Raw genomic sequence first — 23,423 nt, forward strand, 5'->3', positions numbered from 1 at the left:
ACAGGTACCAGGTATTCGGCAACTATCGGAACCTATGGCTGAAACGGGGGATACTGTTGCTACTCGCACACCGTTGTGTAAAATGACGCTATCATCGGTCAGTTAGCTATTCTTACTTCAACTAAATTCGATTTTATGTTGGTTATTGCCGAAGCGACAAAAAGGCCATAACGTTCACCAAATTCTATATTTCGCTCCACCAAAACAGACATGTTAGGTATTGAAGTTGCTATTAAATTATTATTACACTTTGCTAACAGGCTTAACTCCGTGAAAGCTGGAACGGAAACTTCCTCTATTAGAAATGCCTCATGGCGTTGAAATATATAAGGTTTACTTATAATGGGCACTGACGTACGACATAGGGTTAAATAATTGGATTTATAACATATTTGACATTTTTCCCTTTGTAAAAAGTCCAGTCCCAGAATGAAGTCGTGGGAAATATCTGGGCTTATAAACATTTGTAACCATGACGTTACATTCCCCAAGGTAACTGGTAGTGATGCCATGCCAGTTATAATTAGAGGACTACCATTAGCGCCCACTAAATTAGGGGAGGACTCGGGGGGTTTAGTAACATTTTTAGTGTCTTTTCTTAGTTTATCCCAAACACGCTGGTGCACTAAGGTAACACTGGCACCAGTATCCAGCAAAGCGAAAACAGGTAAATTTTCAACTAATAAATTTACAAAACGACGTAACAAGTTACCTTGTGCCGCATTTTTAGTCATAGGTGGAGCAGGTTGTTCGGGTTGAATACTTTTTTTACGGGGTCTTTTTGTTGTAACTAAAACCTCGGGTCGGGTCGGGGTTGGTATCGTGGGCGTCGTCCCAGTCTGCTGGTGTGGTCTTCTATAAGTGTTACGAACGTTATACGGTATATTTTTGCTTATATACCTAGGACAATTTTGTCTTATATGTCCATAGTCAAAACAATAAAAACACTCACGGTTTCTATAGGACACCCAGGAATCGGGCCTTTCCTTGTATGGCTGTCTACGTGACGGCCCAGCCATTTGTGATTTTATCAAATTCATTTCTGTCTGTATTGTCGAAATGGTTGTTGTTATTTCATCAGTTTTCTTTTGTGCAACAGTTTGCATGTTTTCGATTTTTTCAAGAATTAGTGCCAGGTCATTTTTGGAAGATTGTTTCTCAACGTTCGCAAGCACCAATGAATGTGACGATGTGGAGTTATTGGCTTCCATGGCTTGGTTAGCAGCTAATAAAAAATCTCGTTTATTTTCTGGATTGTTTTGAATTAGGTTACGAAGATTTTGATTTCTAAGACCGCGTAGTAGGGAAATGTACATGATTTCATTTTTTAAATTGCATTCAGCCGCCTTAGGGTAAGCCCTATCCCCCAAATTTCTAATCGCATAAACAAAAGAGCGTACATCCTCTTCAGGCATTTGTATACGTTCGCTAAGTTGTGTTCGTATCTTAAAGGCATGTTGGTCGTTCACTGTTGCTTTTTTTGCCCTACTGATTAGTTCGTCGAATTCAAGTGGATATAAACTCGCATCTTTTTCCTGGATTATCCATTTGAGATCTTGATCAATACAGCTTATAAAAATATGTTTTTTTTGATCGTCCGTAGCACCAGCGCTCTTACAGTAAGAGTTAAACACATTTAAAAATTCATTAAAATCCTCGCCCATAATAAATCGAGGCGGTGTTGTATATAAATTAAAAGACATAGTTAAATTTTAAAAGGTAAGAACAATTTGTAATATTAAAATAGCTACTATATTTAACTAGAGTCCTGACTATATCTAACAGAGCTAGCACGGTGGCGGGGTCCTGGCGCGCTCGCCAATTTGTTACAAGGAAAGTTTGATCGTCTCGTAATTTAGCCTAACGTTTAGGTGGCGATATAATAAAGGTCCTAATTGTATTAAACCCTCACCCTTAACTGTTTATTAGGACGAGACGATCTCCCTAATTTAGTAAAGCCTAGGATACCCCGCTTTAACGGTCCACCGTAAAAACCAAGTTGACTAACTCTGTCATTTATATTAACATGTACGGTAGGTGTGTAAACTTACTTTTAATATTCGATAAAAACTACTAAAACAATACTTGCGATAAAAACATAAGAGTAATAAAACAGTATAAAAACAACACAACTACACCTAACCGCACCCAAGTCAGAACTAACCTTTTGGTAGGCGCTACATACAACATTCGGCGCTACATTTACGTTTAGGACAAGAAATCCCGATAAGGTTAATTAATTAGATATACTAGGGCATATACAGACTATCAGGTGTCAGGAGCCACCGACGCATGACAAAACATATATGTTACAGTACTAATAGAAAATAAATTTACATTTTATTTTATTTGCATTTTGACAAATTAAAAAAAAATAAACACAAATGTTAGTTAATTTTTTTTGTAGATTTTTTAGTATTTTTTAATTTTGTTGACTATATGGGTCATTTTCATATAATTTTATATTAAAAATTGGAACAACAACAAACAAAACGTATAGTTGAATATATTAAAATAGAATGGAGTTAATAAATTAAAAAAAATAAAACATTAATTTTCCGACGGAAGAAAAATTATTTTTAATTTTGCAAATATCCGTGATAATCATAATGTCCATAACGTAACAATTGCAAGGTATTGTACGAAAAACAAAATAAATATTTAGTAAAGCACATTATTGCAGTAATTTTTGTAATAACTCTTTATAAAAAACTATTTAGTGAAAAATTATAAGTTAAAATATTTAAATTTCTTCTTAATTTAAAAAAAAATTCAGACATAATCATATCAAGTTCTTAATTTGGTCCATTTTATGGCGTTTTTACCGCCTAATAATATAAATATCTTTTACATAGTCTAGAAGTTGAGTTTACTGGCTTTCAACCAGGCGGCCAAATTGGACATTCGGTGTAGAAATTTTTATCTAATTCGATAATACAAATATCATTTAGTTAGTAACACGGCAATTATGAATCTGTTGGTACAAATTAATTATGATTAATTTTTTCGGCGTTTATTTTTATCTGCCCAGTATAATAACCGCCGCTAATTTTCAACAAGCATTGGTGGTTCAGTGGTAGAATCCTCGCCTGCCACGCAGGGACCCGGGTTCGATTCCCGGCCAATGCAACTTTCTTTTATGAGATCAAGTTTTCAATTTATTTAAATGCGGCCGCTGAATGGTTGGCCTTATTAATATTTTTTACATTACGTATTTTGGCAAATTAAAAGAAACGATAATATTTCGTAAGGAAACTAAACTAAAAAATAATTTATTAAAAAACAAGACTGGCGCCTTGCTAGTTTTTGCTCCATTCTTAATTAATCACGTTTTTATTAGGCATAGTCAGTTTGGCAAGAGAAATTAATTAACAAAACACTTAATTATTTACGAAGTAAACGATAGGCAAAATAACAATATAATTGTGTTTTTTCCGCAATATTGTTTTAAGATTTTATGTTTGTAAATTTATGAAGTAAATGTTAAAATTTATGTAAATAATAAAAAAAGAATATAAATATCATTAATTAATTTATTTAAATTAAATAATTTAAATACCATTAAGTTATGTGTCTTTTGTTATAGCAAAATATTTACAGTGATTAACGAGTTTGTAATAAACTTTAAAATAATTTTAATTAGAATTAAACTTATTTTTACAATATTTACTACAAATAATATTAGTTAATTTTGGTAATTTAAACACTTATATGTAAATTAATTTGCATATTTAAGTCTTGTCGTAAATATTGGTAATTTATTTAATTAAAAAAAGCGCAAGGGGTTTTTATGGCGATATAAATAAAATTACACAACGTTGTCTAAAAATTTTAAACACAATCAAGAATTAACACATATCTGTGTTTAGAAACAACAACGTCAAAAATGGCATTTGAACCGTTGACTGTTGGTTTAAAAGTTCAACGCTCTACCAACTGAGCTAACCGGGCACGTTTGCTGTTACTGTGTGCTTTGTAGCTTGATTATAGTAACCATTTGTAAAAAAAATTTGTCACCAAATAAAAATAAATTAATTTAACATTTTAATTTTTTCAAAATCACTTAAAAATATTTAAACGATACATTTGTCATATATTTTCTGAAGTAAATGACGATGGTACTATGTCTGATAAATTGTTTTTATTTATAAATTTAAAAAGCGTAAGTTTACGTTTAAACAATTAATAATAATATTAAAAAACAAAATGTTAATAAAATTACTTAATTTGTTTCATTTCGATAATTAAAATTTTAATACTTAAATTAATTTGCATTAGGTTGTTATGTGTTTGATTAATGATTTACAAATTATATGAGTAACGAGTTTAAACAAATTTTTTAGACACCCTTTTTTTAATTTTATTTGAACTTTAAATTGCTTAACGTAATTAATATTGTTTAATTTATTTAATTTCTATAATTTAAATACCTATGCATCAGTTAGTTTGTATTATTAAGTCTGTAGCGTGAACATTGGCAACTTTTACGTAAGAAACTAACTCGGACAATTTTTATGACGACATAGACTGATAAAAAGTAGCATTAAAAATTTAAATTCTTGTTTAAAAGATAGTACTTATTTGTGCATTAAGGCAACAATAATCGATAATTGATTTAATACTTGGCGTTTAAATTAAAAGTCCAACGTTCTGCCGACACAGTCACCCAACAATGCTTTTTATTGTGATGTGCTCAGATTTTTAAATGTAGTTACTTTTTAAGTCTTTGGTACTAATAGAAAATAAATTTACATTCTATTTTATTTGCATTTTAACAAATTAAAAAAAAATAAACACAAATGTTAGTTAATTTTTTTTGTAGATTTTTTAATTTTGTTGACTATGGGTCATTTTTGTATAATTTTTTATTAAAAATTGGAACAACAACAAACAAAACGTATAGTTGAATATATTAAAATAGAATGGAGTTAATAAATTAAAAAAAATAAAACATTAATATTCCGACGGAAGAAAAATTATTTTTAATTTTGCAAATATCCGTGATAATCATAATGTCCATAACGTAACAATTGCAAGGTATTGTACAAAAAAACAAAATAAAAATTTAGTAAAGCACATTATTGCAGTAATTTTTGTAATAATTCTTTATAAAAAAATATTTAGTGAAAAATTATAAGTTAAAATATTTAAATTTCTTCTTAATTTAAAAAAAAAATTCAGACATAATAATCAAGTTCTTAATTTGGTCCATTTTATGGCGTTTTACCGCCTAATAATATATCTTTTACATAGTCTAGAAGTTGAGTTTACTGGCTTTCAACCAGGCGGCCAAATTGGATATTCGGTGTAGAAATTTTTATCTAATTCGATAATACAAATATCATTTAGTTAGTAACACAGCAATTATTAATCTGTTGGTACAAATTAATTATGATTAATTTTTTCGGCGTTTATTTTTATCTGCCCAGTATAATAACCGCCGCTAATTTTCAAAAAGCATTGGTGGTTCAGTGGTAGAATCCTCGCCTGCCACGCGGGGGGCCCGGGTTCGGTTCCCGGCCAATGCAACTTTTTTTTCTTTTATGAGATCAAGTTTTCAATTTATTTAAATGCGGCCGCTGAATGTTTGGCCTTATTAATATTTTTTACATTACGTATTTTGGCAAATTAAAAGAAACGATAATATTTCGTAAGGAAACTAAACTAAAAAATAATTTATTAAAAAACAAGACTGGCGCCTTGCTAGTTTTTGCTCCATTCTTAATTAATCACGTTTTTATTAGGCATAGTCATTTTGGCAAGAGAAATTAATTAACAAAACACTTTATTATTTACCAAGTAAACGATAGGCAAAATAACAATATAATTGTGTTTTTTCCGCAATATTGTTTTAAGATTTTATGTTTGTAAATTTATGAAGTAAATGTTAAAATTTATGTAAATAATAAAAAAAGAATATAAATATCATTAATTAATTTATTTAAATTAAATAATTTAAATACCATTAAGTTATGTGTCTTTTGTTATAGCAAAATATTTACAGTGATTAACGAGTTTGTAATAAACTTTAAAATAATTTTAATTAGAATTAAACTTATTTTTACAATATTTACTACAAATAATATTAGTTAATTTTGGTAATTTAAACACTTATATGTAAATTAATTTGCATATTTAAGTCTTGTCGTAAATATTGGTAATTTATTTAATTAAAAAAAGCGCAAGGGGTTTTTATGGCGATATAAATAAAATTACACAACGTTGTCTAAAAATTTTAAACACAATCAAGAATTAACACATATCTGTTTTAGAAACAACAACGTCAAAAAAGGCATTTGAACCGTTGACTGTTGGTTTAAAAGTTCAACGCTCTACCAACTGAGCTAACCGGGCACGTTTGCTGTTACTGTGTGCTTTGTAGCTTGATTATAGTAACCATTTGTAAAAAAAAATTGTCACCAAATAAAAATAAATTAATTTAACATTTTAATTTTTTCAAAATCACTTAAAAATATTTAAACGATACATTTGTCATATATTTTCTGAAGTAAATGACGATGGTACTATGTCTGATAAATTGTTTTTATTTATAAATTTAAAAAGCGTAAGTTTACGTTTAAACAATTAATAATAATAATAAAAAACAAAATGTTAATAAAATTACTTAATTTATTTAAGTTGGATAATTAAAATTTTAATACTTAAATTAATTTGCATTAGGTTGTTATGTGTTTGATTAATGATTTACAAATTATATGAGTAACGAGTTTAAACATATTTTTAGACACCCTTTTTTTAATTTTATTTGAACTTTAAATTGCTTAACGTAATTAATATTGTTTAATTTATTTAATTTCTATAATTTAAATACCTATGCATCAGTTAGTTTGTATTATTAAGTCTGTAGCGTGAACATTGGCAACTTTTACGTAAGAAACTAACTCGGACAATTTTTATGACGACATAGACTGATAAAAAGTAGCATTAAAAATTTAAATTCTTGTTTAAAAGATAGTACTTATTTGTGCATTAAGGCAACAATAATCGATAATTGATTTAATACTTGGCGTTTAAATTAAAAGTCCAACGTTCTGCCGACACAATCACCAAACAACGCTTTTTATTGTGATGTGCTCAGATTTTTAAATGTAGTTACTTTTTAAGTCTTTGGTACTAATAGAAAATAAATTTACATTCTATTTTATTTGCATTTTAACAAATTAAAAAAAAATAAACACAAATGTTAGTTAATTTTTTTTGGAGATTTTTTAATTTTGTTGACTATGGGTCATTTTCGTATAATTTTTTATTAAAAATTGGAACAACAACAAACAAAACGTATAGTTGAATATATTAAAATAGAATGGAGTTAATAAATTAAAAAAAATAAAACATTAATATTCCGACGGAAGAAAAATTATTTTTAATTTTGCAAATATCCGTGATAATCATAATGTCCATAACGTAACAATTGCAAGGTATTGTACAAAAAAACAAAATAAATATTTAGTAAAGCACATTATTGCAGTAATTTTTGTAATAACTCATTATAAAAAAATATTTAGTGAAAAATTATAAGTTAAAATATTTAAATTTCTTCTTAATTTAAAAAAAAAATTCAGACATAATAATCAAGTTCTTAATTTGGTCCATTTTATGGCGTTTTACCGCCTAATAATATATCTTTTACATAGTCTAGAAGTTGAGTTTACTGGCTTTCAACCAGGCGGCCAAATTGGATATTCGGTGTAGAAATTTTTATCTAATTCGATAATACAAATATTATTTAGTTAGTAACACAGCAATTATGAATCTGTTGGTACAAATTAATTATGATTAATTTTTTCGGCGTTTATTTTTATCTGCCCAGTATAATAACCGCCGCTAATTTTCAACAAGCATTGGTGGTTCAGTGGTTGAATCCTCGCCTGCTACGCGGGGGCCCGGGTTCGATTCCCGGCCAATGCAACTTTCTTTTATGAGATCAAGTTTTCAATTTATTTAAATGCGGCCGCTGAATGGTTGGCCTTATTAATATATTTTACATTACGTATTTTGGCAAATTAAAAGAAACGATAATATTTCGTAAGGAAACTAAACTAAAAATAATTTATTAAAAAACAAGACTGGCGCCTTGCTAGTGTTTGCTCCATTCTTAATTAATCACGTTATTATTAGGCATAGTCAGTTTGGCAAGAGAAATTAATTAACAAAACACTTTATTATTTACCAAGTAAACGATAGGCAAAATAACAATATAATTGTGTTTTTTCCGCAATATTGTTTTAAGATTTTATGTTTGTAAATTTATGAAGTAAATGTTAAAATTTATGTAAATAATAAAAAAAGAATATAAATATCATTAATTAATTTATTTAAATTAAATAATTTAAATACCATTAAGTTATGTGTCTTTTGTTATAGCAAAATATTTACAGTGATTAACGAGTTTGTAATAAACTTTAAAATAATTTTAATTAGAATTAAACTTATTTTTACAATATTTACTACAAATAATATTAGTTAATTTTGGTAATTTAAACACTTATATGTAAATTAATTTGCATATTTAAGTCTTGTCGTAAATATTGGTAATTTATTTAATTAAAAAAAGCGCAAGGGGTTTTTATGGCGATATAAATAAAATTACACAACGTTGTCTAAAAATTTTAAACACAATCAAGAATTAACACATATCTGTGTTTAGAAACAACAACGTCAAAAATGGCATTTGAACCGTTGACTGTTGGTTTAAAAGTTCAACGCTCTACCAACTGAGCTAACCGGGCACGTTTGCTGTTACTGTGTGCTTTGTAGCTTGATTATAGTAACCATTTGTAAAAAAAAATTGTCACCAAATAAAAATAAATTAATTTAACATTTTAATTTTTTCAAAATCACTTAAAAATATTTAAACGATACATTTGTCATATATTTTCTGAAGTAAATGACGATGGTACTATGTCTGATAAATTGTTTTTATTTATAAATTTAAAAAGCGTAAGTTTACGTTTAAACAATTAATAATAATAATAAAAAACAAAATGTTAATAAAATTACTTAATTTATTTAAGTTGGATAATTAAAATTTTAATACTTAAATTAATTTGCATTAGGTTGTTATGTGTTTGATTAATGATTTACAAATTATATGAGTAACGAGTTTAAACATATTTTTAGACACCCTTTTTTTAATTTTATTTGAACTTTAAATTGCTTAACGTAATTAATATTGTTTAATTTATTTAATTTCTATAATTTAAATACCTATGCATCAGTTAGTTTGTATTATTAAGTCTGTAGCGTGAACATTGGCAACTTTTACGTAAGAAACTAACTCGGACAATTTTTATGACGACATAGACTGATAAAAAGTAGCATTAAAAATTTAAATTCTTGTTTAAAAGATAGTACTTATTTGTGCATTAAGGCAACAATAATCGATAATTGATTTAATACTTGGCGTTTAAATTAAAAGTCCAACGTTCTGCCGACACAGTCACCAAACAACGCTTTTTATTGTGATGTGCTCAGATTTTTAAATGTAGTTACTTTTTAAGTCTTTGGTACTAATAGAAAATAAATTTACATTCTATTTTATTTGCATTTTAACAAATTAAAAAAAAATAAACACAAATGTTAGTTAATTTTTTTTGTAGATTTTTTAATTTTGTTGACTATGGGTCATTTTCGTATAATTTTTTATTAAAAATTGGAACAACAACAAACAAAACGTATAGTTAAATATATTAAAATAGAATGGAGTTAATAAATTAAAAAAAATAAAACATTAATATTCCGACGGAAGAAAAATTATTTTTAATTTTGCAAATATCCGTGATAATCATAATGTCCATAACGTAACAATTGCAAGGTATTGTACAAAAAAACAAAATAAATATTTAGTAAAGCACATTATTGCAGTAATTTTTGTAATAACTCATTATAAAAAAATATTTAGTGAAAAATTATAAGTTAAAATATTTAAATTTCTTCTTAATTTAAAAAAAAAATTCAGACATAATAATCAAGTTCTTAATTTGGTCTATTTTATGGCGTTTTACCGCCTAATAATATATCTTTTACATAGTCTAGAAGTTGAGTTTACTGGCTTTCAACCAGGCGGCCAAATTGGATATTCGGTGTAGAAATTTTTATCTAATTCGATAATACAAATATTATTTAGTTAGTAACACAGCAATTATGAATCTGTTGGTACAAATTAATTATGATTAATTTTTTCGGCGTTTATTTTTATCTGCCCAGTATAATAACCGCCGCTAATTTTCAACAAGCATTGGTGGTTCAGTGGTAGAATCCTCGCCTGCTACGCGGGGGCCCGGGTTCGATTCCCGGCCAATGCAACTTTCTTTTATGAGATCAAGTTTTCAATTTATTTAAATGCGGCCGCTGAATGGTTGGCCTTATTAATATTTTTTACATTACGTATTTTGGCAAATTAAAAGAAACGATAATATTTCGTAAGGAAACTAAACTAAAAAATAATTTATTAAAAAACAAGACTGGCGCCTTGCTAGTGTTTGCTCCATTCTTAATTAATCACGTTTTTATTAGGCATAGTCAGTTTGGCAAGAGAAATTAATTAACAAAACACTTTATTATTTACCAAGTAAACGATAGGCAAAATAACAATATAATTGTGTTTTTTCCGCAATATTGTTTTAAGATTTTATGTTTGTAAATTTATGAAGTAAATGTTAAAATTTATGTAAATAATAAAAAAAGAATATAAATATCATTAATTAATTTATTTAAATTAAATAATTTAAATACCATTAAGTTATGTGTCTTTTGTTATAGCAAAATATTTACAGTGATTAACGAGTTTGTAATAAACTTTAAAATAATTTTAATTAGAATTAAACTTATTTTTACAATATTTACTACAAATAATATTAGTTAATTTTGGTAATTTAAACACTTATATGTAAATTAATTTGCATATTTAAGTCTTGTCGTAAATATTGGTAATTTATTTAATTAAAAAAAGCGCAAGGGGTTTTTATGGCGATATAAATAAAATTACACAACGTTGTCTAAAAATTTTAAACACAATCAAGAATTAACACATATCTGTGTTTAGAAACAACAACGTCAAAAATGGCATTTGAACCGTTGACTGTTGGTTTAAAAGTTCAACGCTCTACCAACTGAGCTAACCGGGCACGTTTGCTGTTACTGTGTGCTTTGTAGCTTGATTATAGTAACCATTTGTAAAAAAAAATTGTCACCAAATAAAAATAAATTAATTTAACATTTTAATTTTTTCAAAATCACTTAAAAATATTTAAACGATACATTTGTCATATATTTTCTGAAGTAAATGGCGATGGTACTATGTCTGATAAATTGTTTTTATTTATAAATTTAAAAAGCGTAAGTTTACGTTTAAACAATTAATAATAATAATAAAAAACAAAATGTTAATAAAATTACTTAATTTATTTAAGTTGGATAATTAAAATTTTAATACTTAAATTAATTTGCATTAGGTTGTTATGTGTTTGATTAATGATTTACAAATTATATGAGTAACGAGTTTAAACATATTTTTAGACACCCTTTTTTTAATTTTATTTGAACTTTAAATTGCTTAACGTAATTAATATTGTTTAATTTATTTAATTTCTATAATTTAAATACCTATGCATCAGTTAGTTTGTATTATTAAGTCTGTAGCGTGAACATTGGCAACTTTTACGTAAGAAACTAACTCGGACAATTTTTATGACGACATAGACTGATAAAAAGTAGCATTAAAAATTTAAATTCTTGTTTGAAAGATAGTACTTATTTGTGCATTAAGGCAACAATAATCGATAATTGATTTAATACTTGGCGTTTAAATTAAAAGTCCAACGTTCTGCCGACACAGTCACCAAACAACGCTTTTTATTGTGATGTGCTCAGATTTTTAAATGTAGTTACTTTTTAAGTCTTTGGTACTAATAGAAAATAAATTTACATTCTATTTTATTTGCATTTTAACAAATTAAAAAAAAATAAACACAAATGTTAGTTAATTTTTTTTGGAGATTTTTTAATTTTGTTGACTATGGGTCATTTTCGTATAATTTTTTATTAAAAATTGGAACAACAACAAACAAAACGTATAGTTGAATATATTAAAATAGAATGGAGTTAATAAATTAAAAAAAATAAAACATTAATATTCCGACGGAAGAAAAATTATTTTTAATTTTGCAAATATCCGTGATAATCATAATGTCCATAACGTAACAATTGCAAGGTATTGTACAAAAAAACAAAATAAATATTTAGTAAAGCACATTATTGCAGTAATTTTTGTAATAACTCATTATAAAAAAATATTTAGTGAAAAATTATAAGTTAAAATATTTAAATTTCTTCTTAATTTAAAAAAAAAATTCAGACATAATAATCAAGTTCTTAATTTGGTCCATTTTATGGCGTTTTACCGCCTAATAATATATCTTTTACATAGTCTAGAAGTTGAGTTTACTGGCTTTCAACCAGGCGGCCAAATTGGATATTCGGTGTAGAAATTTTTATCTAATTCGATAATACAAATATTATTTAGTTAGTAACACAGCAATTATGAATCTGTTGGTACAAATTAATTATGATTAATTTTTTCGGCGTTTATTTTTATCTGCCCAGTATAATAACCGCCGCTAATTTTCAACAAGCATTGGTGGTTCAGTGGTAGAATCCTCGCCTGCTACGCGGGGGCCCGGGTTCGATTCCCGGCCAATGCAACTTTCTTTTATGAGATCAAGTTTTCAATTTATTTAAATGCGGCCGCTGAATGGTTGGCCTTATTAATATTTTTTACATTACGTATTTTGGCAAATTAAAAGAAACGATAATATTTCGTAAGGAAACTAAACTAAAAAATAATTTATTAAAAAACAAGACTGGCGCCTTGCTAGTGTTTGCTCCATTCTTAATTAATCACGTTATTATTAGGCATAGTCAGTTTGGCAAGAGAAATTAATTAACAAAACACTTTATTATTTACCAAGTAAACGATAGGCAAAATAACAATATAATTGTGTTTTTTCCGCAATATTGTTTTAAGATTTTATGTTTGTAAATTTATGAAGTAAATGTTAAAATTTATGTAAATAATAAAAAAAGAATATAAATATCATTAATTAATTTATTTAAATTAAATAATTTAAATACCATTAAGTTATGTGTCTTTTGTTATAGCAAAATATTTACAGTGATTAACGAGTTTGTAATAAACTTTAAAATAATTTTAATTAGAATTAAACTTATTTTTACAATATTTACTACAAATAATATTAGTTAATTTTGGTAATTTAAACACTTATATGTAAATTAATTTGCATATTTAAGTCTTGTCGTAAATATTGGTAATTTATTTAATTAAAAAAAGCGCAAGGGGTTTTTATGGCGATATAAATAAAATTACACAACGTTGTCTAAAAATTTTAAACACAATCAAGAATTAACACATATCTGTGTTTAGAAACAACAACGTCAAAAATGGCATTTGAACCGTTGACTGTTGGTTTAAAAGTTCAACGCTCTACCAACTGAGCTAACCGGGCACGTTTGCTGTTACTGTGTGCTTTGTAGCTTGATTATAGTAACCATTTGTAAAAAAAAATTGTCACCAAATAAAAATAAATTAATTTAACATTTTAATTTTTTCAAAATCACTTAAAAATATTTAAACGATACATTTTTCATATATTTTCTGAAGTAAATGACGATGGTACTATGTCTGATAAATTGTTTTTATTTATAAATTTAAAAAGCGTAAGTTTACGTTTAAACAATTAATAATAATAATAAAAAACAAAATGTTAATAAAATTACTTAATTTATTTAAGTTGGATAATTAAAATTTTAATACTTAAATTAATTTGCATTAGGTTGTTATGTGTTTGATTAATGATTTACAAATTATATGAGTAACGAGTTTAAACATATTTTTAGACACCCTTTTTTTAATTTTATTTGAACTTTAAATTGCTTAACGTAATTAATATTGTTTAATTTATTTAATTTCTATAATTTAAATACCTATGCATCAGTTAGTTTGTATTATTAAGTCTGTAGCGTGAACATTGGCAACTTTTACGTAAGAAACTAACTCGGACAATTTTTATGACGACATAGACTGATAAAAAGTAGCATTAAAAATTTAAATTCTTGTTTAAAAGATAGTACTTATTTGTGCATTAAGGCAACAATAATCGATAATTGATTTAATACTTGGCGTTTAAATTAAAAGTCCAACGTTCTGCCGACACAGTCACCAAACAACGCTTTTTATTGTGATGTGCTCAGATTTTTAAATGTAGTTACTTTTTAAGTCTTTGGTACTAATAGAAAATAAATTTACATTCTATTTTATTTGCATTTTAACAAATTAAAAAAAAATAAACACAAATGTTAGTTAATTTTTTTTGGAGATTTTTTAATTTTGTTGACTATGGGTCATTTTCGTATAATTTTTTATTAAAAATTGGAACAACAACAAACAAAACGTATAGTTGAATATATTAAAATAGAATGGAGTTAATAAATTAAAAAAAATAAAACATTAATATTCCGACGGAAGAAAAATTATTTTTAATTTTGCAAATATCCGTGATAATCATAATGTCCATAACGTAACAATTGCAAGGTATTGTACAAAAAAACAAAATAAATATTTAGTAAAGCACATTATTGCAGTAATTTTTGTAATAACTCATTATAAAAAAATATTTAGTGAAAAATTATAAGTTAAAATATTTAAATTTCTTCTTAATTTAAAAAAAAAATTCAGACATAATAATCAAGTTCTTAATTTGGTCCATTTTATGGCGTTTTACCGCCTAATAATATATCTTTTACATAGTCTAGAAGTTGAGTTTACTGGCTTTCAACCAGGCGGCCAAATTGGATATTCGGTGTAGAAATTTTTATCTAATTCGATAATACAAATATTATTTAGTTAGTAACACAGCAATTATGAATCTGTTGGTACAAATTAATTATGATTAATTTTTTCGGCGTTTATTTTTATCTGCCCAGTATAATAACCGCCGCTAATTTTCAACAAGCATTGGTGGTTCAGTGGTAGAATCCTCGCCTGCTACGCGGGGGCCCGGGTTCGATTCCCGGCCAATGCAACTTTCTTTTATGAGATCAAGTTTTCAATTTATTTAAATGCGGCCGCTGAATGGTTGGCCTTATTAATATTTTTTACATTACGTATTTTGGCAAATTAAAAGAAACGATAATATTTCGTAAGGAAACTAAACTAAAAAATAATTTATTAAAAAACAAGACTGGCGCCTTGCTAGTGTTTGCTCCATTCTTAATTAATCACGTTATTATTAGGCATAGTCAGTTTGGCAAGAGAAATTAATTAACAAAACACTTTATTATTTACCAAGTAAACGATAGGCAAAATAACAATATAATTGTGTTTTTTCCGCAATATTGTTTTAAGATTTTATGTTTGTAAATTTATGAAGTAAATGTTAAAATTTATGTAAATAATAAAAAAAGAATATAAATATCATTAATTAATTTATTTAAATTAAATAATTTAAATACCATTAAGTTATGTGTCTTTTGTTATAGCAAAATATTTACAGTGATTAACGAGTTTGTAATAAACTTTAAAATAATTTTAATTAGAATTAAACTTATTTTTACAATATTTACTACAAATAATATTAGTTAATTTTGGTAATTTAAACACTTATATGTAAATTAATTTGCATATTTAAGTCTTGTCGTAAATATTGGTAATTTATTTAATTAAAAAAAGCGCAAGGGGTTTTTATGGCGATATAAATAAAATTACACAACGTTGTCTAAAAATTTTAAACACAATCAAGAATTAACACATATCTGTGTTTAGAAACAACAACGTCAAAAAAGGCATTTGAACCGTTGACTGTTGGTTTAAAAGTTCAAAGCTCTACCAACTGAGCTAACCGGGCACGTTTGCTGTTACTGTGTGCTTTGTAGCTTGATTATAGTAACCATTTGTAAAAAAAAATTGTCACCAAATAAAAATAAATTAATTTAACATTTTAATTTTTTCAAAATCACTTAAAAATATTTAAACGATACATTTGTCATATATTTTCTGAAGTAAATGACGATGGTACTATGTCTGATAAATTGTTTTTATTTATAAATTTAAAAAGCGTAAGTTTACGTTTAAACAATTAATAATAATAATAAAAAACAAAATGTTAATAAAATTACTTAATTTATTTAAGTTGGATAATTAAAATTTTAATACTTAAATTAATTTGCATTAGGTTGTTATGTGTTTGATTAATGATTTACAAATTATATGAGTAACGAGTTTAAACATATTTTTAGACACCCTTTTTTTAATTTTATTTGAACTTTAAATTGCTTAACGTAATTAATATTGTTTAATTTATTTAATTTCTATAATTTAAATACCTATGCATCAGTTAGTTTGTATTATTAAGTCTGTAGCGTGAACATTGGCAACTTTTACGTAAGAAACTAACTCGGACAATTTTTATGACGACATAGACTGATAAAAAGTAGCATTAAAAATTTAAATTCTTGTTTGAAAGATAGTACTTATTTGTGCATTAAGGCAACAATAATCGATAATTGATTTAATACTTGGCGTTTAAATTAAAAGTCCAACGTTCTGCCGACACAGTCACCAAACAACGCTTTTTATTGTGATGTGCTCAGATTTTTAAATGTAGTTACTTTTTAAGTCTTTGGTACTAATAGAAAATAAATTTACATTCTATTTTATTTGCATTTTAACAAATTAAAAAAAAATAAACACAAATGTTAGTTAATTTTTTTTGGAGATTTTTTAATTTTGTTGACTATGGGTCATTTTCGTATAATTTTTTATTAAAAATTGGAACAACAACAAACAAAACGTATAGTTGAATATATTAAAATAGAATGGAGTTAATAAATTAAAAAAAATAAAACATTAATATTCCGACGGAAGAAAAATTATTTTTAATTTTGCAAATATCCGTGATAATCATAATGTCCATAACGTAACAATTGCAAGGTATTGTACAAAAAAACAAAATAAATATTTAGTAAAGCACATTATTGCAGTAATTTTTGTAATAACTCATTATAAAAAAATATTTAGTGAAAAATTATAAGTTAAAATATTTAAATTTCTTCTTAATTTAAAAAAAAAATTTAGACATAATAATCAAGTTCTTAATTTGGTCCATTTTATGGCGTTTTACCGCCTAATAATATATCTTTTACATAGTCTAGAAGTTGAGTTTACTGGCTTTCAACCAGGCGGCCAAATTGGATATTCGGTGTAGAAATTTTTATCTAATTCGATAATACAAATATTATTTAGTTAGTAACACAGCAATTATGAATCTGTTGGTACAAATTAATTATGATTAATTTTTTCGGCGTTTATTTTTATCTGCCCAGTATAATAACCGCCGCTAATTTTCAACAAGCATTGGTGGTTCAGTGGTAGAATCCTCGCCTGCTACGCGGGGGCCCGGGTTCGATTCCCGGCCAATGCAACTTTCTTTTATGAGATCAAGTTTTCAATTTATTTAAATGCGGCCGCTGAATGGTTGGCCTTATTAATATTTTTTACATTACGTATTTTGGCAAATTAAAAGAAACGATAATATTTCGTAAGGAAACTAAACTAAAAAATAATTTATTAAAAAACAAGACTGGCGCCTTGCTAGTGTTTGCTCCATTCTTAATTAATCACGTTATTATTAGGCATAGTCAGTTTGGCAAGAGAAATTAATTAACAAAACACTTTATTATTTACCAAGTAAACGATAGGCAAAATAACAATATAATTGTGTTTTTTCCGCAATATTGTTTTAAGATTTTATGTTTGTAAATTTATGAAGTAAATGTTAAAATTTATGTAAATAATAAAAAAAGAATATAAATATCATTAATTAATTTATTTAAATTAAATAATTTAAATACCATTAAGTTATGTGTCTTTTGTTATAGCAAAATATTTACAGTGATTAACGAGTTTGTAAAAAACTTTAAAATAATTTTAATTAGAATTAAACTTATTTTTACAATATTTACTACAAATAATATTAGTTAATTTTGGTAATTTAAACACTTATATGTAAATTAATTTGCATATTTAAGTCTTGTCGTAAATATTGGTAATTTATTTAATTAAAAAAAGCGCAAGGGGTTTTTATGGCGATATAAATAAAATTACACAACGTTGTCTAAAAATTTTAAACACAATCAAGAATTAACACATATCTGTGTTTAGAAACAACAACGTCAAAAATGGCATTTGAACCGTTGACTGTTGGTTTAAAAGTTCAACGCTCTACCAACTGAGCTAACCGGGCACGTTTGCTGTTACTGTGTGCTTTGTAGCTTGATTATAGTAACCATTTGTAAAAAAAAATTGTCACCAAATAAAAATAAATTAATTTAACATTTTAATTTTTTCAAAATCACTTAAAAATATTTAAACGATACATTTGTCATATATTTTCTGAAGTAAATGACGATGGTACTATGTCTGATAAATTGTTTTTATTTATAAATTTAAAAAGCGTAAGTTTACGTTTAAACAATTAATAATAATAATAAAAAACAAAATGTTAATAAAATTACTTAATTTATTTAAGTTGGATAATTAAAATTTTAATACTTAAATTAATTTGCATTAGGTTGTTATGTGTTTGATTAATGATTTACAAATTATATGAGTAACGAGTTTAAACATATTTTTAGACACCCTTTTTTTAATTTTATTTGAACTTTAAATTGCTTAACGTAATTAATATTGTTTAATTTATTTAATTTCTATAATTTAAATACCTATGCATCAGTTAGTTTGTATTATTAAGTCTGTAGCGTGAACATTGGCAATTTTTACGTAAGAAACTAACTCGGACAATTTTTATGACGACATAGACTGATAAAAAGTAGCATTAAAAATTTAAATTCTTGTTTAAAAGATAGTACTTATTTGTGCATTAAGGCAACAATAATCGATAATTGATTTAATACTTGGCGTTTAAATTAAAAGTCCAACGTTCTGCCGACACAGTCACCAAACAACGCTTTTTATTGTGATGTGCTCAGATTTTTAAATGTAGTTACTTTTTAAGTCTTTGGTACTAATAGAAAATAAATTTACATTCTATTTTATTTGCATTTTAACAAATTAAAAAAAAATAAACACAAATGTTAGTTAATTTTTTTTGGAGATTTTTTAATTTTGTTGACTATGGGTCATTTTCGTATAATTTTTTATTAAAAATTGGAACAACAACAAACAAAACGTATAGTTGAATATATTAAAATAGAATGGAGTTAATAAATTAAAAAAAATAAAACATTAATATTCCGACGGAAGAAAAATTATTTTTAATTTTGCAAATATCCGTGATAATCATAATGTCCATAACGTAACAATTGCAAGGTATTGTACAAAAAAACAAAATAAATATTTAGTAAAGCACATTATTGCAGTAATTTTTGTAATAACTCATTATAAAAAAATATTTAGTGAAAGATTATAAGTTAAAATATTTAAATTTCTTCTTAATTTAAAAAAAAAATTCAGACATAATAATCAAGTTCTTAATTTGGTCCATTTTATGGCGTTTTACCGCCTAATAATATATCTTTTACATAGTCTAGAAGTTGAGTTTACTGGCTTTCAACCAGGCGGCCAAATTGGATATTCGGTGTAGAAATTTTTATCTAATTCGATAATACAAATATTATTTAGTTAGTAACACAGCAATTATGAATCTGTTGGTACAAATTAATTATGATTAATTTTTTCGGCGTTTATTTTTATCTGCCCAGTATAATAACCGCCGCTAATTTTGAACAAGCATTGGTGGTTCAGTGGTAGAATCCTCGCCTGCTACGCGGGGGCCCGGGTTCGATTCCCGGCCATTGCAACTTTCTTTTATGAGTTCAAGTTTTCAATTTATTTAAATGCGGCCGCTGAATGGTTGGCCTTATTAATATTTTTTACATTACGTATTTTGGCAAATTAAAAGAAACGATAATATTTCGTAAGGAAACTAAACTAAAAAATAATTTATTAAAAAACAAGACTGGCGCCTTGCTAGTGTTTGCTCCATTCTTAATTAATCACGTTTTTATTAGGCATAGTCAGTTTGGCAAGAGAAATTAATTAACAAAACACTTTATTATTTACCAAGTAAACGATAGGCAAAATAACAATATAATTGTGTTTTTTCCGCAATATTGTTTTAAGATTTTATGTTTGTAAATTTATGAAGTAAATGTTAAAATTTATGTAAATAATAAAAAAAGAATATAAATATCATTAATTAATTTATTTAAATTAAATAATTTAAATACCATTAAGTTATGTGTCTTTTGTTATAGCAAAATATTTACAGTGATTAACGAGTTTGTAATAAACTTTAAAATAATTTTAATTAGAATTAAACTTATTTTTACAATATTTACTACAAATAATATTAGTTAATTTTGGTAATTTAAACACTTATATGTAAATTAATTTGCATATTTAAGTCTTGTCGTAAATATTGGTAATTTATTTAATTAAAAAAAGCGCAAGGGGTTTTTATGGCGATATAAATAAAATTACACAACGTTGTCTAAAAATTTTAAACACAATCAAGAATTAACACATATCTGTGTTTAGAAACAACAACGTCAAAAATGGCATTTGAACCGTTGACTGTTGGTTTAAAAGTTCAACGCTCTACCAACTGAGCTAACCGGGCACGTTTGCTGTTACTGTGTGCTTTGTAGCTTGATTATAGTAACCATTTGTAAAAAAAATTTGTCACCAAATAAAAATAAATTAATTTAACATTTTAATTTTTTCAAAATCACTTAAAAATATTTAAACGATACATTTGTCATATATTTTCTGAAGTAAATGACGATGGTACTATGTCTGATAAATTGTTTTTATTTATAAATTTAAAAAGCGTAAGTTTACGTTTAAACAATTAATAATAATAATAAAAAACAAAATGTTAATAAAATTACTTAATTTATTTAAGTTGGATAATTAAAATTTTAATACTTAAATTAATTTGCATTAGGTTGTTATGTGTTTGATTAATGATTTACAAATTATATGAGTAACGAGTTTAAACATATTTTTTAGACACCCTTTTTTAATTTTATTTGAACTTTAAATTGCTTAACGTAATTAATATTGTTTAATTTATTTAATTTCTATAATTTAAATACCTATGCATCAGTTAGTTTGTATTATTAAGATTGTAGCGTGAACATTGGCAACTTTTACGTAAGAAACTAACTCGGACAATTTTTATGACGACATAGACTGATAAAAAGTAGCATTAAAAATTTAAATTCTTGTTTAAAAAATAGTAATTATTTGTGCATTAAGGCAACAATAATCGATAATTGATTTAATACTTGGCGTTTAAATTAAAAGTCCAACGTTCTGCCGACACAGTCACCCAACAACGCTTTTTATTGTGATGTGCTCAGATTTTTAAATGTAGTTACTTTTTAAGTCTTTGGTACTAATAGAAAATAAATTTACATTCTATTTTATTTGCATTTTAACAAATTAAAAAAAAATAAACACAAATGTTAGTTAATTTTTTTTGTAGATTTTTTAATTTTGTTGACTATGGGTCATTTTCGTATAATTTTTTATTAAAAATTGGAACAACAACAAACAAAACGTATAGTTGAATATATTAAAATAGAATGGAGTTAATAAATTAAAAAAAATAAAACATTAATATTCCGACGGAAGAAAAATTATTTTTAATTTTGCAAATATCCGTAATAATCATAATGTCCATAACGTAACAATTGCAAAGTATTGTACAAAAAAACAAAATAAATATTTAGTAAAGCACATTATTGCAGTAATTTTTGTAATAATTCTTTATAAAAAAATATTTAGTGAAAAATTATAAGTTAAAATATTTAAATTTCTTCTTAATTTAAAACAAAATTCAGACATAATAATCAAGTTCTTAATTTGGTCCATCTTATGGCGTTTTACCGCCTAATAATATATTTTTTACATAGTCTAGAAGTTGAGTTTACTGGCTTTCAACCAGGCGGCCAAATTGGATATTCGGTGTAGAAATTTTTATCTAATTTCGATAATACAAATATCATTTAGTTAGTAACACAGCAATTATGAATCTGTTGGTACAAATTAATTATGATTAATTTTTTCGGCGTTTATTTTTATCTGCCCAGTATAATAACCGCCGCTAATTTTCAACAAGCATTGGTGGTTCAGTGGTAGAATCCTCGCCTGCCACACGGGCGGCCCGGGTTCGATTCCTGGCCAATGCAACTTTTTTTTCTTTTATGAGATCAAGTTTTCAATTTATTTAAATGCGGCCGCTGAATGGTTGGCCTTGTTAATATTTTTTACATTACGTATTTTGGCAAATTAAAAGAAACGATAATATTTCGTAAGGAAACTAAACTAAAAAATAATTTATTAAAAAACAAGACTGGCGCCTTGCTAGTTTTTGCTCCATTCTTAATTAATCACGTGTTTATTAGGCATAGTCAGTTTGGCAAGAGAAAGTAATTAACAAAAAAAACACTTTATTATTTACCAAGTAAACGATAGGCAAAATAACAATATAATTGTGTTTTTTCCGCAATATTGTTTTAAGATTTTATATTTGAAAATTTATGAAGTAAATGTTAAAATTTATGTAAATAATAAAAAAAGAATATAAATATCATTAATTAATTTATTTAAATTAAATACTTTAAATACCATTAAGTTATGTGTCTTTTGTTATAGCAAAATATTTACAGTGATTAACGAGTTTGTAACGAACTTTAAAATAATTTTAATTAGAATTAAACTTATTTTTACAATATTTACTACAAATAATATTAGTTAATTTTGGTAATTTAAACACTTATATGTAAATAAATTTGCATATTTAAGTCTTGTCGTAAATATTGGTAATTTATTTAATTAAAAAAATCGCAAGGGGTTTTTATGGCGATATAAATAAAATTACACAACGTTGTCTAAAAATTTTAAACACAATCAAGAATTAACACATATCTGTGTTTAGAAACAACAACGTCAAAAAAGGCATTCGAACCGTTGACTGTTGGTTTAAAAGTTTAACGCTCTACCAACTGAGCTAACCGGGCACGTTTGCTGTTACTGTGTGCTTTGTAGCTTGATTATAGTAACCATTTGTAAAAAAAATTTGTCACCAAATAAAAATAAATTAATTTAACATTTTAATTTTTTCAAAATCACTTAAAAATATTTAAACGATACATTTGTCATATATTTTCTGAAGTAAATGACGATGGTACTATGTCTGATAAATTGTTTTTATTTATAAATTTAAAAAGCGTAAGTTTACGTTTAAACAATTAATAATAATAATAAAAAACAAAATGTTAATAAAATTACTTAATTTATT

The 23,423-nt window shown here is 25.7% G+C and overlaps 9 non-coding genes across 9 annotated transcripts; all 9 read left to right on the plus strand.

Moving 5' to 3' along the window:
• The first annotated feature begins 3,059 nt into the window (after positions 1-3,059).
• Trnag-gcc (transfer RNA glycine (anticodon GCC)) lies at positions 3,060-3,129 on the plus strand. Its single transcript has one exon. It is a non-coding gene; the product is annotated as a tRNA-Gly (tRNA).
• Positions 3,130-5,457: 2,328 nt separating this feature from the next.
• Trnag-gcc (transfer RNA glycine (anticodon GCC)) lies at positions 5,458-5,528 on the plus strand. Its single transcript has one exon. It is a non-coding gene; the product is annotated as a tRNA-Gly (tRNA).
• Positions 5,529-7,859: 2,331 nt separating this feature from the next.
• Trnas-gcu (transfer RNA serine (anticodon GCU)) lies at positions 7,860-7,929 on the plus strand. Its single transcript has one exon. It is a non-coding gene; the product is annotated as a tRNA-Ser (tRNA).
• A 2,326-nt stretch (positions 7,930-10,255) lies between these two features.
• On the plus strand, positions 10,256-10,325 carry Trnas-gcu (transfer RNA serine (anticodon GCU)). Its single transcript has one exon. It is a non-coding gene; the product is annotated as a tRNA-Ser (tRNA).
• A 2,327-nt stretch (positions 10,326-12,652) lies between these two features.
• On the plus strand, positions 12,653-12,722 carry Trnas-gcu (transfer RNA serine (anticodon GCU)). The gene has a single exon. It is a non-coding gene; the product is annotated as a tRNA-Ser (tRNA).
• Positions 12,723-15,049: 2,327 nt separating this feature from the next.
• On the plus strand, positions 15,050-15,119 carry Trnas-gcu (transfer RNA serine (anticodon GCU)). Its single transcript has one exon. It is a non-coding gene; the product is annotated as a tRNA-Ser (tRNA).
• A 2,327-nt stretch (positions 15,120-17,446) lies between these two features.
• Trnas-gcu (transfer RNA serine (anticodon GCU)) lies at positions 17,447-17,516 on the plus strand. The gene has a single exon. It is a non-coding gene; the product is annotated as a tRNA-Ser (tRNA).
• Positions 17,517-19,843: 2,327 nt separating this feature from the next.
• Trnas-gcu (transfer RNA serine (anticodon GCU)) lies at positions 19,844-19,913 on the plus strand. Its single transcript has one exon. It is a non-coding gene; the product is annotated as a tRNA-Ser (tRNA).
• A 2,327-nt stretch (positions 19,914-22,240) lies between these two features.
• Trnag-gcc (transfer RNA glycine (anticodon GCC)) lies at positions 22,241-22,311 on the plus strand. Its single transcript has one exon. It is a non-coding gene; the product is annotated as a tRNA-Gly (tRNA).
• Positions 22,312-23,423: the final 1,112 nt, after the last annotated feature.

The sequence above is a fragment of the Corella eumyota genome, chromosome 7 (genome assembly GCF_963082875.1).
Source record: "Corella eumyota chromosome 7, kaCorEumy4.1, whole genome shotgun sequence".
NCBI lineage: Eukaryota > Metazoa > Chordata > Ascidiacea > Phlebobranchia > Corellidae > Corella > Corella eumyota.